The sequence below is a fragment of the Labeo rohita genome, chromosome 17, assembly GCF_022985175.1.
Source record: "Labeo rohita strain BAU-BD-2019 chromosome 17, IGBB_LRoh.1.0, whole genome shotgun sequence".
Taxonomy (NCBI): domain Eukaryota; kingdom Metazoa; phylum Chordata; class Actinopteri; order Cypriniformes; family Cyprinidae; genus Labeo; species Labeo rohita.
The window spans coordinates 5,743,795-5,759,260 of NC_066885.1; the positions used below are offsets into that span (position 1 = coordinate 5,743,795).

Genomic DNA, 15,466 nt, shown 5'->3' on the forward strand with positions numbered 1-15,466 from the left:
AAAGTGAAGGGCCTTTTTTTTCTGCTTGGACAGCAGAAAAAGTAAGAAGCCTTATTTAAGTCTCCAAGAGATTCAATCTAATTTAATTCTCTCCCCTCTCTAAATAAACAGTTCTCCAACCTTTTTTCATCTGGGGGGAGAAGAGATGATAGAGGTAATCAATATTTCTAGCATTTTAATTAAAACCGTTAGTGGAATAAATCCATTTAATTATCAGTTAATGAAATACAAGGTCATTTACCTGACAGCAACTTTGAAGGTGGCTTACTGGTTGGAATGAGATGCTGGTGAGGTGTCAGAGCCGTTTAGCAGCTGCCAGAGCTCAACTTCACATTCTCCTCGCTGTATTAACCCCTCTCTGTCCGTCCACACGCCGCTTGACTCTTGCCTTCTGCTACACGCACACCAAAAACACAATGAAGATCAGGTTAGCAGAGCATGCTGGGTGTATCGGTGCATGGTGGATGTGTCGTTGTTTGGTATATATGTATATAATTAAAAATGTGTATTAAATGTAATATGCAACAACTTGACCCGCCCTCAAACACATAATTTTACTGACAGCTGCTTCTCTAATCTCAGGGATTCACAAAACGCTTGCTCTTGAAAGATGGCTCAGTACTCAGTTTATTTGGGTCAGCTGGCTTTACTGAATCACGATCTGTAAGCATGATAAATAATTTGTTTATAATTTCTATTGAGCGACAATGAATGTATTGTTTCCGACATGCAGTGTACGTGGTAGACCAATCACAACAGACTGGGCCATCTGACCAATCAGAGAAGAGTAGGCTCACGGAAAGGCGGGGTTTAGAGAGACTGAATCTTTGAACTGCTTTGAACGAATTGTTTGAGAATCGTTGGAAAATTAGGTGATTTTAAATGTATATTTTGAGAAAATGAAAGCGTTTTTTGACCTTGCGTGCTTGTAAACATATCGTAGGAGACTCCTAAAACAATATAAGGAACCTTAACACAATCTTGACGCAATCTGTATTGTTAAAAGCGCTATATAAATAGCATAACTCTTAAAAATGACATAATAGGGGCACTTTAATGCACAGTCACTGTTTTAGATTGACTAACTGTAATACTGTAGTTTCTATTCAAACTAAATGCATAAATCTAGGCTACTGTATGCATTCTGCCATTTACAGCACGAAACACAAACTTTGACATTTCGTTCACTGATGCATTTCACTTCGCAGCGCTAAAACTGCACGTACTTACTTGCTGGCAACCTGCCAAAATAATCATATTAAAATAAAAAAAAAACGAAAATGTAAATATAAGCATTGTATGTTTAGTCTACTATAAAATAATTGTATTTTTATTTAATGCTAATTTTTATTTTAAAATATAATAGTATTATGACATTTTATTTTTTATTTTTTACTATTTATTAATCTAGTTTATTATTTTATTTTAAAAATAGCTAAAGAAATATAAAAAAAAATAATATGAATTATTTTATTTTTATATTTATATTTACTGGGTCACAATATGTGAAGTGTGACCACCAAACTATATATATTACACACATTATTTGATCTAAGTTTAAAGCTAATAATATAATTTATTATAAATAAATAAATAAATAATTATACACACGTGATGTAATATTATTTATAATATAGAAACAAATATGTTTTATGTCAATATAATACTAATAATATAATGCAATATTTAATTTATTGGTAACACTTTACAATAAGGTTCACTAGTTAACTACTTTAGTTCACATAACTGAAAATTGAGTTTTCAACATTTACTAAAGCATTATTAAAATCACAAGTTTTGCTTGTTAACACTAGTTAATGCACTGTGAATTAACATGAACTAACAATGAACAACTGCATTTTCATTAACTAACATTAACAAAGATTAATAATTAGTGTAATAAATATGTTGTTCATTGTTTGTTGGTGTTAGTTAATACATTAACTAATGGAACCTTATTGTAAAGTGTTACCAATTTAATTATATGCACACATATGCACAAATACAAACAACTGTTCATATTTTATGTCAATATAAAAATATCTGTATAAAGATCTGTGTATAAATAGAGCAATTAGGAAGACTTTGTGGTTACTACGGTAAATTTTAGGGTCGTATTATTTGAGTAATAGTTGGACTTCCAACATGGCAATTTTACAGTTCTGCTAGTATATCACATTTTATTTATATCTGATTTATATTTTATTTTATTTATTCAGATATATCTGAAAGCTGAATAAATAAGCTTTCCATTGATGTATGGTTTGTTAGGATGGGACAATATTTATCCGAGATACAGCTATTTAAAAATCTGGAATGGGAGGGTGCAAAGAAATCTAAATACTGAGAAAATCGCCTTTAAAGTTTTGCAATGTATATTACTAATCAAAAATTAAGTTTTGATATATTTACGGTAGGAAGTTTACAAAATGTCTTAATGGAACATGATGATTTTGGCATAAAAGTAAAATCGATGATTTTGACTCGTACAAAGTATTTTTGGCTCATTGCTACAAATATACCCTTGCGACTTATGACTGGTTTTGTGGTCCAGCATCATTTAGCCTCTGAAATTTTTATGCCAGGAAATGTCTTTTTGAAAATGATTTCATAAGCTAACAATTTGTCATCATTTAAGGTGCAATCTGCAGTAAAACACTTATATTTCAAGTCAGAGATGTGAAAAGGCGCTAAACGGTAGCATGTTGTAAGTCTGTCGAGTTGTAGCTAAAGGAGTGTGAGACTGTCACTGTGTGTGTGTGTGTGTGTGTGTGTTCGGAGGCAGAAGCTTTTAGCGTGTGGAGGCGGCGCTGGGATTTGTGTGATGGAGTTTATTTCAGACCCAGTTCTCTGGGGCCAGGAGGAACAATAGTCTCTCAGCAGCCCTTCCTTCACCATCTGGAACAAATACAACAAATAATAAATAGAAATACAATGGGGCAGAGAAATGGAATTTAACTTGGCCCGCAGCACTTACCTGAAATGTGCATATAATGGTGTGGGGCATTTGTCATAGCGAATGCTTTCTGGAGTTTTTGTCCTACTGTTAATGAAATAGTAAACTTGGCTCTGTACATTACGCTCTGGCTTTATGCATCGATCTCTGCAATTGCTTTCTTTGTCTTATTACTAAAATCAATTTCCTTCTGTGATTGCCAAGAAGAGCATTTAAAAGCACTTACTTCATGTGATGTTTTCTGACTCCGTTCCCCGGCTCTGTGGCTTTTATTGTTCGTGACAGCCCTTCCAACAACAAATGCCCCGCGCATATGCTGTTCTTGGAAAACGCCTGGCGAATATTAGAATCGCTCTGCCAAGGACACTGAGTCATACCGATGACAGACGTATTAAGACGTTCTCAATCCTGTTCTGATCAAAGTCTAATTGCTGGTACTGAGTTAATGTTGACATTTGGAGGCGGCTTTAACCGCTGTGGCATGATGTGAAGCGCAACGTGTTCCTGGATCAACATGCCTTTTTGTTCATGGAACAACATTATGATCCAATCATAGTCTCATAGACTATCCACAGGATCCAGAGCTAACTTGGTGCCAAAGCTACCAATGGCTGGTTTATTAAGAAAACATGCTGGTCATTCGTATTAACCCTAAACTGTACACAAAAATGATATACACAAACAAATTATGCTTTTTAATTTGAAAAATCAATATGAAATATCAATGGTTTAAGTTTGTTGCTATTTTTCTTGATTTTCATATGTGTGGAAATATCTATGTAGTATATAGAAAAAATTATTTATTTTTTTATATTTTATTTTAGAAATTGTATTATATTTATTTTAAAATATAATAGTATTATCACACTTTATTAATTATTTTATTTTATTATTTTAGTTTAACTAAATAAAACACAACAATATTATTATTACTATTATGAATTATTTTATTTTTTATAGTTATATGTAATGGCCACCAAACCAAATTACAGGGGTTAAATAGTATATAACTATTATTATATGATGTCATAATATACAATATAATAGAGAGAAAGAGAAATAAATATTTATTTAGTTTTTATATTTTATTATATTTATTTAACGCTTTAAAAAAAATAGTATTATTACACTTTCTTAATTATTTTGTTTATTATTTTAATTGTAATAAAAATTAACTAAATAAATCATAAAATACTATTATTACTATTATTTTATTTTTTAAAGTTAGATTTAATGTATATTTGTATTTAATTAATTTATATTTAATCAACGCTCTGTGCAGTGTGACCACCAAACTAAATGGTATGTAATATTATAAAAATAATCTTATATTTTAATTTTTTTATATTTTATTATAGAAGTATTATATTTCTGTTATATTTTAAAATATAATAGTATTAACATAATTAATTATTTTGTTTATTTAATTTTATTATTATTATCATTATTATTATTATTATTATTATTATTATTAATTATTCTCTCATGAGAACCAGACTGAAAAACATATGTGCACCCTATATATATTGCAGAGGTTAAATAGTATATAAATAATATATAATATCATATATTGTATAATATAAATATAAGTTTAGATTTAAGTTTAGATTTTATAGTATATTTGTTTTTCAATATTATATTTATTTTTATAATATATTTTTGTAGTATAGTATATTTATTATTGTATGTATCTGTTTTACATATTTTTGCTGAAAATATGTAAAACAGATCAAATTTTTTTTAATTATCTGTGTATTTAGCCATCAATTGTTACACATTTACACACACACAGTATACTATATGTAAACATATCAAATATGTCAAACATAAAAAACAGTAATATTGTTTTATATTACTATAGTATTAGTAATATAAAATAATGATAGTATTATTACAGTTAAAAAATGTATGTTTTTTTGTAATTTTACAATGTAATTTATTCCTGAGATAATTATTTTTATTATTTATATTTATTTATTTATTATTTTCATTTGTAAGAGGTATTACACAGTCACACACACATGTAATGCATTATTACTCCTCATTTCTAAGTACAGTAATATGTATTTTTCACGTTTAGACTGCGAAATTAAAAAACATTAAACAGTGTTTATTCTGTTTGATGATGCATTTTGCAGCAGTTACCAGCTAACTGGTTAGTAAGCTTGGTGAGTGCTAATTTTGGTCTGTTCCTTACTCGAACCCATACCTCTACCGCTATAATTAAAGAGCTTTGATTAGTTGATAATGAACAAAGAATGATGATCTGGGAATGTGTCGTACTGGGGTAAATTTGAGGTATAATTAACCCCTTTTTCTGTAAATGTGGATTAGTTCTTGCTAATACATGAGGCTTTTGACAGTAGTGTATCTCAGTGGGGATCGAGCTGCTCTGCTGTCTCTCTCTCTCTCTCTCTCTCTCTCTCACACACACACACACACACACGCAGGCCTGCGGGCAGTGGCTCTGACGACTGATGTGTCTTTGTGCTTTAATACACTGACACAGTGTTTGACTTCAGTCTGTTCAGCTCAGAGTGGTCAGTAGAGCTCAATCTATCCTCTAGATATCAGTCTGATCTACCGGCGGTTTATAGTTTCATTTGACCACAATCCACTTTGACAAACAACCTGCTTTCATCTCGAACTCTCGCACACAAAAAATAAAACAGCTCATTTCTGCTTCCCAAACCTCAAAAGAAAGCGCGTCAAGGTAACCGCGATACCGTCTCCTTCCGATTTCAAATGAAGATCGGATTTTTTTTATGTTACTTAATTATTTCCTAATTAGTTTGCATGTTAATTAAAATGGTGGCTAATGTTAATTACCTATATTAATGGATTCTCATGTAACACCTGCCCGAAGCGCTTGGCTCAGTTTTCAAAATATCTTCATCTAAGCCGCTTGATGCATGCCGTCTCGCTTTGTTGAAAAGCGGCGAGGAATTGAAGTCGGGGGATTTTGAAGCAGGTCGCACTGAAGTAGTCAAACCAAATGCTCGCTGTTTTTCTTCTCTTCTGCTTTCATTTAAGAGCTGCGTTTGCAGAGAGGATTGGCATATTGTGATTATAGTCATATTTGTGAGAGCGTGTAATCTGTGATGCTCGATCTGTTAGACGGGTCATTCTATGAAACCTTTTCCATTTTGAAAAGGTGATTTTTTTTTTTTTTTTAAATGTTTCTACTATTATAAACTTCAAATGTGATTTATAATGTGCTAAAGTGTAAATAATTCGATTTGAATTCAAATTAACATATTTTAATCCATGCATACCCCAAAATGAATTTGAACACTTGAGTCACACTTAAATATGCACAAAATATGTTGTCTCAAAACTTTTTTTATTATTATTTTTTTATTTATTTATTTTAGGTTTTTCAGTACAAAGTCAATTCAACAATCATTCGACCCTCATCCATGGAATTACATCCATGCTGATCAATAAATTTCATAAGAAAAAAGCATTCATACTCATATATACACGTACTTACAAATGTACACACACACACATATATATATATATATATATATATATGCACCAACGTTAACAAGAAAAAAAAGAAATTCTTGACAATATAGTAAACAAATGATAATAAATAGTAATAGCAAATAATAATAAAATACACTAAATATTCAATAGAGAGAAATTAAGTCAATAGTAGCTCATTTGCAATAACTTTTAATGCTTGTGATATTTTTTAATAATTTTTCTTTATATATAATACACTGCCTTTCAAAAGTCTTTTCTGCTCATCAAGGCTGCATTTATGATTAAAAAGACAGAAAAAACAGTAATAGTATGAAATATTATTGCAATTTTAAATAGTGGTTTTCTGTTTTAATAGTAGAATTTATTTATTTATGCAAAGCTGAATTTTTAGCATCATTACAGTTTTTAGTGTCAAATGATTTGTCAGAAATCATTATTATATGCTGATGTATTATCAATATTGGAAACACTTGTTTCTATTAAAATAAATAGAAATTTGTAACAATATACACTACTGTTCAAAGTTTGGGTCATTACATTTTTTTCTTTCTTTCTTTGAAAGCAATTAATACTTTTATTTAGCAAGGGTGTGTTAAATTGATAAAAAGTGATAATAAAGACTTATATTGTTGGAAAAAAAAACGATTTTGAATAAACACTGTTCTTAACCTTTTATTTAGCAAAAATTCCTGAAAACATATCACAAGTTCCAAAAAAATAAAACTGTTTCCAAAATTGATAATAAATCAGCATATTAGTATGATTTCTGAAGGATTGTGTGACATTGAAGACTGGAGTAATGACTGATGAAAATTTAGCTTTGCACCACAGAAATAAATTATATTTTAAAATAAATTAAAATATTAAACTGTTATTTTAAATTGCAATAATATTTCACAATATTTTTTTAAAAATCTTACTGATCCCAAACTTTTGAACTATAAATAAATAAGTAAAACTTAGTTTAAAATGTTGCTACATAGTGCAAAAAGATTTCTGCTCGTTTAAGTGTGACTTTTAAGTGTTCAAATATTTTTAAGGTTTAATTTGACATTATAGCCATTCTGTTAAAGGTTTTGAGACTGCAGATATTTATAAGAAAAGGATTTGCACCTATATGTTGGTTTGTTATATTGCATATGTACTATTACAACTAGTAGCTGGCCAAAAAATACATGCAAATGTTTCAAATAATCTTTTTGTTGACATAAAATGCCTACAGTAACACACATACTGTATATATGAGAGGCACACGAACCCGTTTCTGTATAATGACCCAGATGTTTCCCATCACCCGTCTATGACGGCAGAATCTACTCTGACATTCTTGACACACACCTGGTGTGATTGCTTGGCATGCATGACAAAGCTAAAGCAAAGCAAGACCATATTAAAGCGAAGATGGTCTCTATTAGATTGAAAATGATCACCCGATCAATAAGACCCCCTGCCTGAATAATCCATAACGCGAACATTGTTTCAGACCCCCGCGCCTTTTCCTGCATGTGTCTCGGGCTGCTTAGACTCCATGGAAGCAAGGATCAGCGATTAAATGTCACCTTTCAGCAACAACATTAAATAAGAAGCAGCAATTTGGCTCCTAGCAATTGCTAATTTCACGCCCTGATAAATGTTGCAGGAGCTAAAGCTTTCAAAGATATTTCTTAAAGGGGCGGCAGCACGCGCAGGTAAAGGCCTGACGCGTTTCGCGGGGACAAAAGCTCGCTTTCATGTCAAGGTCAAAGGAGTTGTTTTGCTTTAAGCTAAATGTAAGTCATCTCTTATTACCAATTAAAAATTTATCCTGACCTCATCAATTAGATTTAGAGTGAGGGCTTTTTAAAAATACATATTTAAAACGCTGTCTTAAGACATGATGGTGCATTAGAAGATATTTGACATTTAGCAGAGACAGTACACAGGGGCGTTCACACGTGCAGAGATTTACTGCCACCAGAAATCATTCATTTCAGCAGCTTGAGCGGCACTGACCATTGGCATGTCTAGCAGAGACGGTCCACTCGTACAAAGATGAATGGGTGACATTGCAGTTCTCAATATGGTGCCAAAGAGATAGAAGATAGAAGAGATAGAGGTAGAAATAGAAGCCCTGCCTTTTAGGCAAAGGAGCCAATCATCTTTCTCTGTTACAAGCATCAGCTGGTTTTGTACTTGCTTTAGTTTAATTTCAGTTAAAGTATTTGTTTATTTTATCACTGGTTTAAAGTATGAAAGGTAACCTTGAAAAAAATGATTTTTCCTCTCCATTTGAGTACATTGGAGCTGACTGGAAAATGGAGCACAGCAGTGATTGCCCACTTTTCCAGCTGTCTTGATCTCAGAAGTATTTTTCTTAGTTATTTTCTCTACTGGCCTCTCAAAATATTCTTCAATAAGAGGTTCTAAGCAATTGAACCAAACCAACAATCTAAAATATGAATCATTCCGTTTTATTTGAAGCAACATTCTTTCTGAACATTCATTCATACAATATTTAGTAAAAAAAACAACCAGAATCTTGAAGGAGAAGTCCACTTCCAAAATGAAGATTCACATGTAATGTACTCACCCGCTTGTCGTCCAAGATGTTCATGTCTTTCTTTCTTCAGTCGTAAAGAAATTCTGCTTTTTGAGGAAAACATTTCAGCATTTTTCCCCATATAATAGACTGGTATGGTGCCCCGATTTTGGACTTCCAAAATGCAGTTTAAATGCGGCTTGAAAAGATCACAAATGATTCACTGCTAGATTCACTAGCAAAAACCAGATCAAATTAAAAGAGCCATTCATTTTGGAATTTCAACATCACTTGTAATGAATCGGTCCAGTCGCTCCAATCGGATCGCGTATCGCGATTCATTTGATTTAAATCGGAACTTCAGAATGAGTCATTAGACCTAGATCGGGACTTCAAATTACGAATCATTTGATTTAGATCGCAACTTTGCATATTGTGAATCATTTTATTTAGATCAGGAATTTGGAGTATGTATTGTGAATCATTTGATGAAAAGATTTGCAATACGCTAAGTTCCAATCTAAATCAAATGATTCAAATAAAAACAAATAAGTCCTGATCTGAAATGATGGTTCGCAAATCATTTTAATCATTGTATCACAAAATGATTCACTGTATTCGAAGTGCTCCAATTCATTTGTTTTAAATCGGGACTTCAAATTGCATATTGTGAATCATTTAATTTAGATTAGAACGAGTTCATGAATCATTTAACAAATTGAATGATTCAAATCAAAGATTTGTGATACACAACGATCTGATTTAAGTCAAATGATTTACTTGATTCAGTGAGTCCTGATCTGAAATGATGGTTCAGGAATCATTATTCAGATCAGGACTTTTGATTTTTGATTTAGATCAGAACTTCAGAGCAGGTTTGCGAATGTTTTGCTTTAGATCAGAACTTCGGAGCGTGAAACATTTGATTCAGATCAGGATTTTGGTGTGAGTTTGCGAATCATTTGCTTCAGTTTGTGACTTTGGAGTGTGTATGGCAAATCATTTGTTTTAGATGAGCATAATAGAATGATTTCTGAAGGATCATGTGACACTTGTTGACACAGTAATGATGTGAAAATTCAGCTTTGCATCACAGGAAAAATTACATTTTAAAATATATAACAATAGAAACAGTTATTTTAAATTTGAATAATATTTAAGATTATGTTTTTTATTTGAATAAAAACAGTCTTAACAAGACTTTCAAAAACATAAAAAAAATAGTACCGACCCCAAACTTTTGAACAGTATAACAGTATGAAAATGATGTTTTATTTTTGCTAAAAATTAAGAAATACAAAATGCATATGGAGACAGTCTATGAATATTTGCAATGCTTTACTTTAGTGAGAAATCATCGCTGAGCTCTTTTTCTTTTATTTTTGTCTTCACTCTAACAGTGACCTTTTTGATTGGTTGAGCCTCAATTTCTCTCAGATTCTCAAATGATAAAAAATGAATGTGATTTTATCTAAACCCGACTACTGTGCTCCATAGCTGCACAAGTGCATTGCTAAAATGCCCACCAAGTGAACTGACTTACCTTAAAGGTACTTTGCATCTAGAAGAACCTAACTTGAAGAATCTTAATTGAATAATGTAACACATTTTGCATGTTGCCAAGTGCTCGTTTGATAAAGCACGACCAATTCATCTTGCACCTGTGGTGGCATCTATTCCGGCGACAGCGTAGATAGCCATAGAAATATGACCCCCTGTGTTTTTAGTGCATACATAATCCAATTTATTTGACCAAGCAGTCAAACAACTGCAAATGAATGCGGTCGTATCAGCAGCTGGTTAGCTGCAAAAGACAGATAAGCGTGAAGGAACGAGAGCAACTTCTGTCTGACAACACTGTAATAATCGCCATTATTTTGAGCTATAAACTTGCGTGATTCATGTCAGAAGACCCCACCACACATTAAATCCTGCCTTTATGACTAGTGATTTGAAGGTAATAGTTTCCAAATGAGTTTCATGCCTTCTACAGCTCCTCGGAGGCCCGCTCCCCTCAAAAATAATCTCCCCTCGTAACTTTTCCGAGGAGTGAGAACGAGAAAAAAAGCCGGCCGTCAGGAATAGCAGCACGTTATTTTTCCTGCTGGTGAAAGTGAAAACACTCGAATGAAATACAGCCTCTTAAATGACAATTGGGGAATTTGGTTTTCTTTTCTTTTTTACGCAATACGACAGCTTTTTTCAGACGCGTGTAGAGTTTGCGGAGGTGAAGCTTTGCTGGCGTATTTGTAAATTTATGAGCTGCTTTGATAGAACCCTCGGCCATTTACAGCTGCCGTCTCGACCCCACACAACTCCCGACTGAATTTATTTTCCGAGCATGCCTGCGTGCGCGTCGCTCGCCTCCGACGCTGCCTCTGAACATCAGGACCGACCTGATGGGAGACATTTCAAACAGGCCGATGTATGTTCTGGCTGTTTTGAACACCGGTCGCTGGGGGGGCCGGGGTGGCGGGAGACTTCCCACCGTTTTCAATCTCGCCGCAACGCTCCTCGCATTCAGAGCAGACGATAAAGAAATGAGCGACCCCTGTGTTTTGTCACATAGCTTAAATGTTGAATTTAGGAGGTATCCATCGGCCCCTGTCCAGCAGTTCACCTGCTTTTTTTTTCCACATCACATTTTTCTTGTTTCTCTTCATTCCCCAGCTGCTTTCAATGAGACTCTGTCCTGTTTGCACTGCTGCCACATGAATCGTCTTCCCCTCTGTCTCTCTCTTTCTCTCTCTCACTCTGTTTTTTCATTGCACATGAAGCAACAGAAGAGCGTTACTCAATTCTGTTTGGATTATATTTGATCCCGATGAATTTCGCCCTCCTGTTCGATGTGAAACACATGTGCCTCAAAGCTCAAGGACGATCATGTCTGTGATTGTTTTCCTCCAGTGCATGTTTTTTAATCACAATCTGCAGATTTTTAGCAGTCCTGTCTAGCTTATGAAGGCAAATCAGTCAGGTCTGTTCACGCGTTGCCTGACGGGCCTTTAATACTTTACTATTATTGACGTTTTTCTTGTTCTCATTATTATTTCTCTTTTCTCTTTAAAAAAACAGAGGGGTTTTTAGTGGTGTTTGCCTTTTGTTCTGTTGTTCATATTTAGTGTCCTATTAGTGTTACTGACATGACACCTCAAATCATGCAGCTTGTTCAGGAGTGTGTGCTATTATTTTTTCTAAGCAACTGGGATGATAAAACAAGAATCTAATGAGAGGCAGTAAGCAACTATTTAGCATGCACTATCAACTATTTTTGCACTGTGGTGGTTTTCATCAGGAATGTAAAAAATGTATTGTTTTTTTCCCACCACTGAATAAAAAATAAAAGTAATTGCGACTTTTTATCTCACAATTCTGACCTTTTTCTCGCAATTGCGAATTTACATCTTGCAATTCTGATATAAACTCACAATTGTGAGAAATTAAATCAGAATTGTGTGATTTTTTTTTTTTGTTTTGTTTTTTTTTTTTGTAAACTCGCAATTACAAGTTATAAAGTCAGAATTGAGAGATAAAAGTTATGAAGTCAGAACTGTGAGATATTGTAAGATAGAACTCGCAATTTTGGGAACATGTCAGTCTTGGACTTTAAATTGGATTTATAACTAAAAATTGCGAGTTTTTATCACACAGTACTGAGAAAAAAATGTTGGAATTGTGACTTTGTATCTCACAATTCTACCTTTATAACTCACAATTGAGTTTATATCTTGCAATTCTGACTTTATAACTCGCAAATGAGTTTATATCACTCAATTCTGAGAAAAAAGGCTGAATTATGAGTTTATGTCTCACAATTCTGACTTTATAAGTCACAGTTGAGTTAAATCGCAGTTCTGAGTATGTTTCGCAGTTCTGACTTCATAACACGCAGCTAAGTATATATCTCGCAATCCTGACTTTATAACTCACAACTAAGTTTATATCATGCATTTCTGAGAAAAAATGTCAGAATTATGAGTTTATATCTTGCAATTCTCACTTTATAACTCGCAATTGAGTTAAATCGCAATTCTGAGAAAAAAGTTGGAATTGTGAGTTTATATCTCGCGATTCTGACCTTATAGCTCGCAACTGAGTTTATATTACGCATTTCTAAAAAAAAGTCAGAATTATGAGTTTATATCACGCAATTCTGAGAAAAAAAAATGTTTATATCTTGTTTATAAGTTTATATAAGTTGAAATTGTGAGTTTATATCTTGCAATTCAGACTTTATAACTCACAATTGAGTTTATATCATGCATTTCTGAGAAAAAATGTCAGAATTATGAGTTTATATCTCGCAATTCTGACCTTCACGCATTTCTAAAAAAAAAAATTCAGAATTATGAGTTTATGTTTCACAATTCTGACTTTATAAGTCGCAATTGAGTTAAATCGCAATTCTGCAAAAAAGTTTGTGAGTATATCTCGCAGTTCTGACTTCATATCTCGCAATATATCATGCATTTCTGAGAAAAAATGTCAGAATTGAGTTTATATCTTGCAATTCTCACTTTATAACTCGCAATTGAGTTAAATCGCAATTCTGAGAAAAAAAGTTGGAATTGTGAGTTTATATCACGTAATTCTAACTTCATAACACGCTGTTGAGTTTATATCACGCATTTCTAAAAAAAAAAGTCAGAATTATGAGTTTATATCTCGCAATTCTGACTTTGTAACTTGCAACTGAGTTTATATCTCGCAATTCTGAGAAAAGAAGAATAAGTTTATATCTTGCAATTCTGACTTTATAACTCGCAATTAAGTTTATATCATGCAATTCTGAGAAAAAAGTCAGAATTCTACGTTTATATCTTGTAATTCTGACTTCATAACACGAAATTAAGTTTATATCACGCAATTCTGAGAAAAAAGTTGGAATTGTGAGTTTATATCTCACAATTCTGACCTCATAGCTCGCAATTGAGTTTATATCACGCATCCTGAGAAAAAAGCCAGAATTATGAGTTTATGTTTCACAATTCTGACTTCATAAATCGCAATTGAGATAAATCGCAATTCTGCAAAAAAATGTTTGAGTATATCTCGCAGTTCTGACTTCATAACACGCAACTGAGTTTATATCTCGCAGCCCCACTTAATAACTCGCAACTAAGTTTATATCATGCAGTTCTGAGGAAATGTTGGAATTGAGAGTTTATATCTTGGTTTATATCTTGAAATCCAGACTTTATAACTCACAGTTGCGAGTTTCTATCTCGCAATTCTCACTTTATAACTCGCAATTGAGTTAACTCGCAATTCTGAGAAAAAAGTTGGAATTGTGAGTTTATATCTCGTAATTCTGACTTCATAACTCGCAATTGTGAGTTTATATCGCAAACGAAAAAAAGTTGTGAGAAGTCGCAACAACCTTTTTTATTTTTTATTCAGTGGTGGAAAAGGGGTTCCGTAGCTACCAGCTGTTTAGTTGATACACATTAATTGATAATGTGAAGTGCATATAGTCTGACAAGATGTAGGAAGTGATAATGGCCACAGTTTCAGCTCATGATTGACAGTGGAAACATCCCAGAAGACGTGAAACAGTCACAGGCATGTAAACAAAAGCGCCCAAAATGACTCGATTCAGCAGATTTTACTGACATCCGAGTCTCGATTTCACTCGAGGGATGGAGGTAAGCATTCATCAAATGATTGAATTCATATAGATTCCTGCCATATTAGCAGTTTAAAGCAAGACCTCTTTTGACGGCGCGCGAGAGAGAGAGGCAGCGCGGGAGGTTTTTGAATGATTCTGTTTGAAATAAGTATACGGGAGATTCACACGCAAATCCCTTCTGTCTGCATATTTGAATAAGAATATCTTTAAATGGGCCGGGAGGCGGCGGCGGGAGATCCAGCCGTACCGTGGTGCGCTGGATCAGGGCGGTTATTTACCACTTCACGTTCGTACGGAGGTCGTAGCCGAGAGTGGCTTTTAGTGCAGCGGGTGATGTGGAGCACTCCAGCCCATAGGAAAATTAATTAAGCAACGCTTTGCTTTTAAGTCCTGGGCTTACATGTGTTTTCTTTGGTTGACATTGTCTGCCTTGAGATTACGAAAGCTTAGCCTTTATCTCAGACACTGATTGCACTGCATTGTGGGAACGGGCTCTGCGTACATTATGGCACGAGGAGACAAACGCTCATCAATAGCCCGATTTCTCCTTCAAGTGCTGATGAATGTAGGTTTACGTGCTCGCTATTGACATTTTTCATATTCGCCCATGGGAGCCGCATCTTGCAGACGCTCCGACGCCGATGCCTTTATAGATTTCTAATACATTTGAGCTCTGCGTTTTTAATACAGATGGGTAATTCTGCCAGATCAATGCAAATGCATCTTAGCCACAAGCAAGCCACAAGAGAGGCGAATCTCCATCACGACAATGTCCTCGACTCGAAAGCGAAGTGGCGTGCTGGGCTGAGCCGTCCTTAGGCTCAAGGTGGCTCGGAGAAATTGCTTTTGTCGGAGGTGGGCATCGGTTATT

General features: G+C 33.7%; 1 protein-coding gene across 3 annotated transcripts in view; it reads left to right on the plus strand.

Annotated features, from left to right (window-relative positions):
* The window catches only part of akap6 (A kinase (PRKA) anchor protein 6), a 171,999-nt gene that overhangs the window by 81,140 nt on the left and 75,393 nt on the right, over window positions 1-15,466 (plus strand). The gene's annotated exons all lie outside the window — the stretch shown is intronic.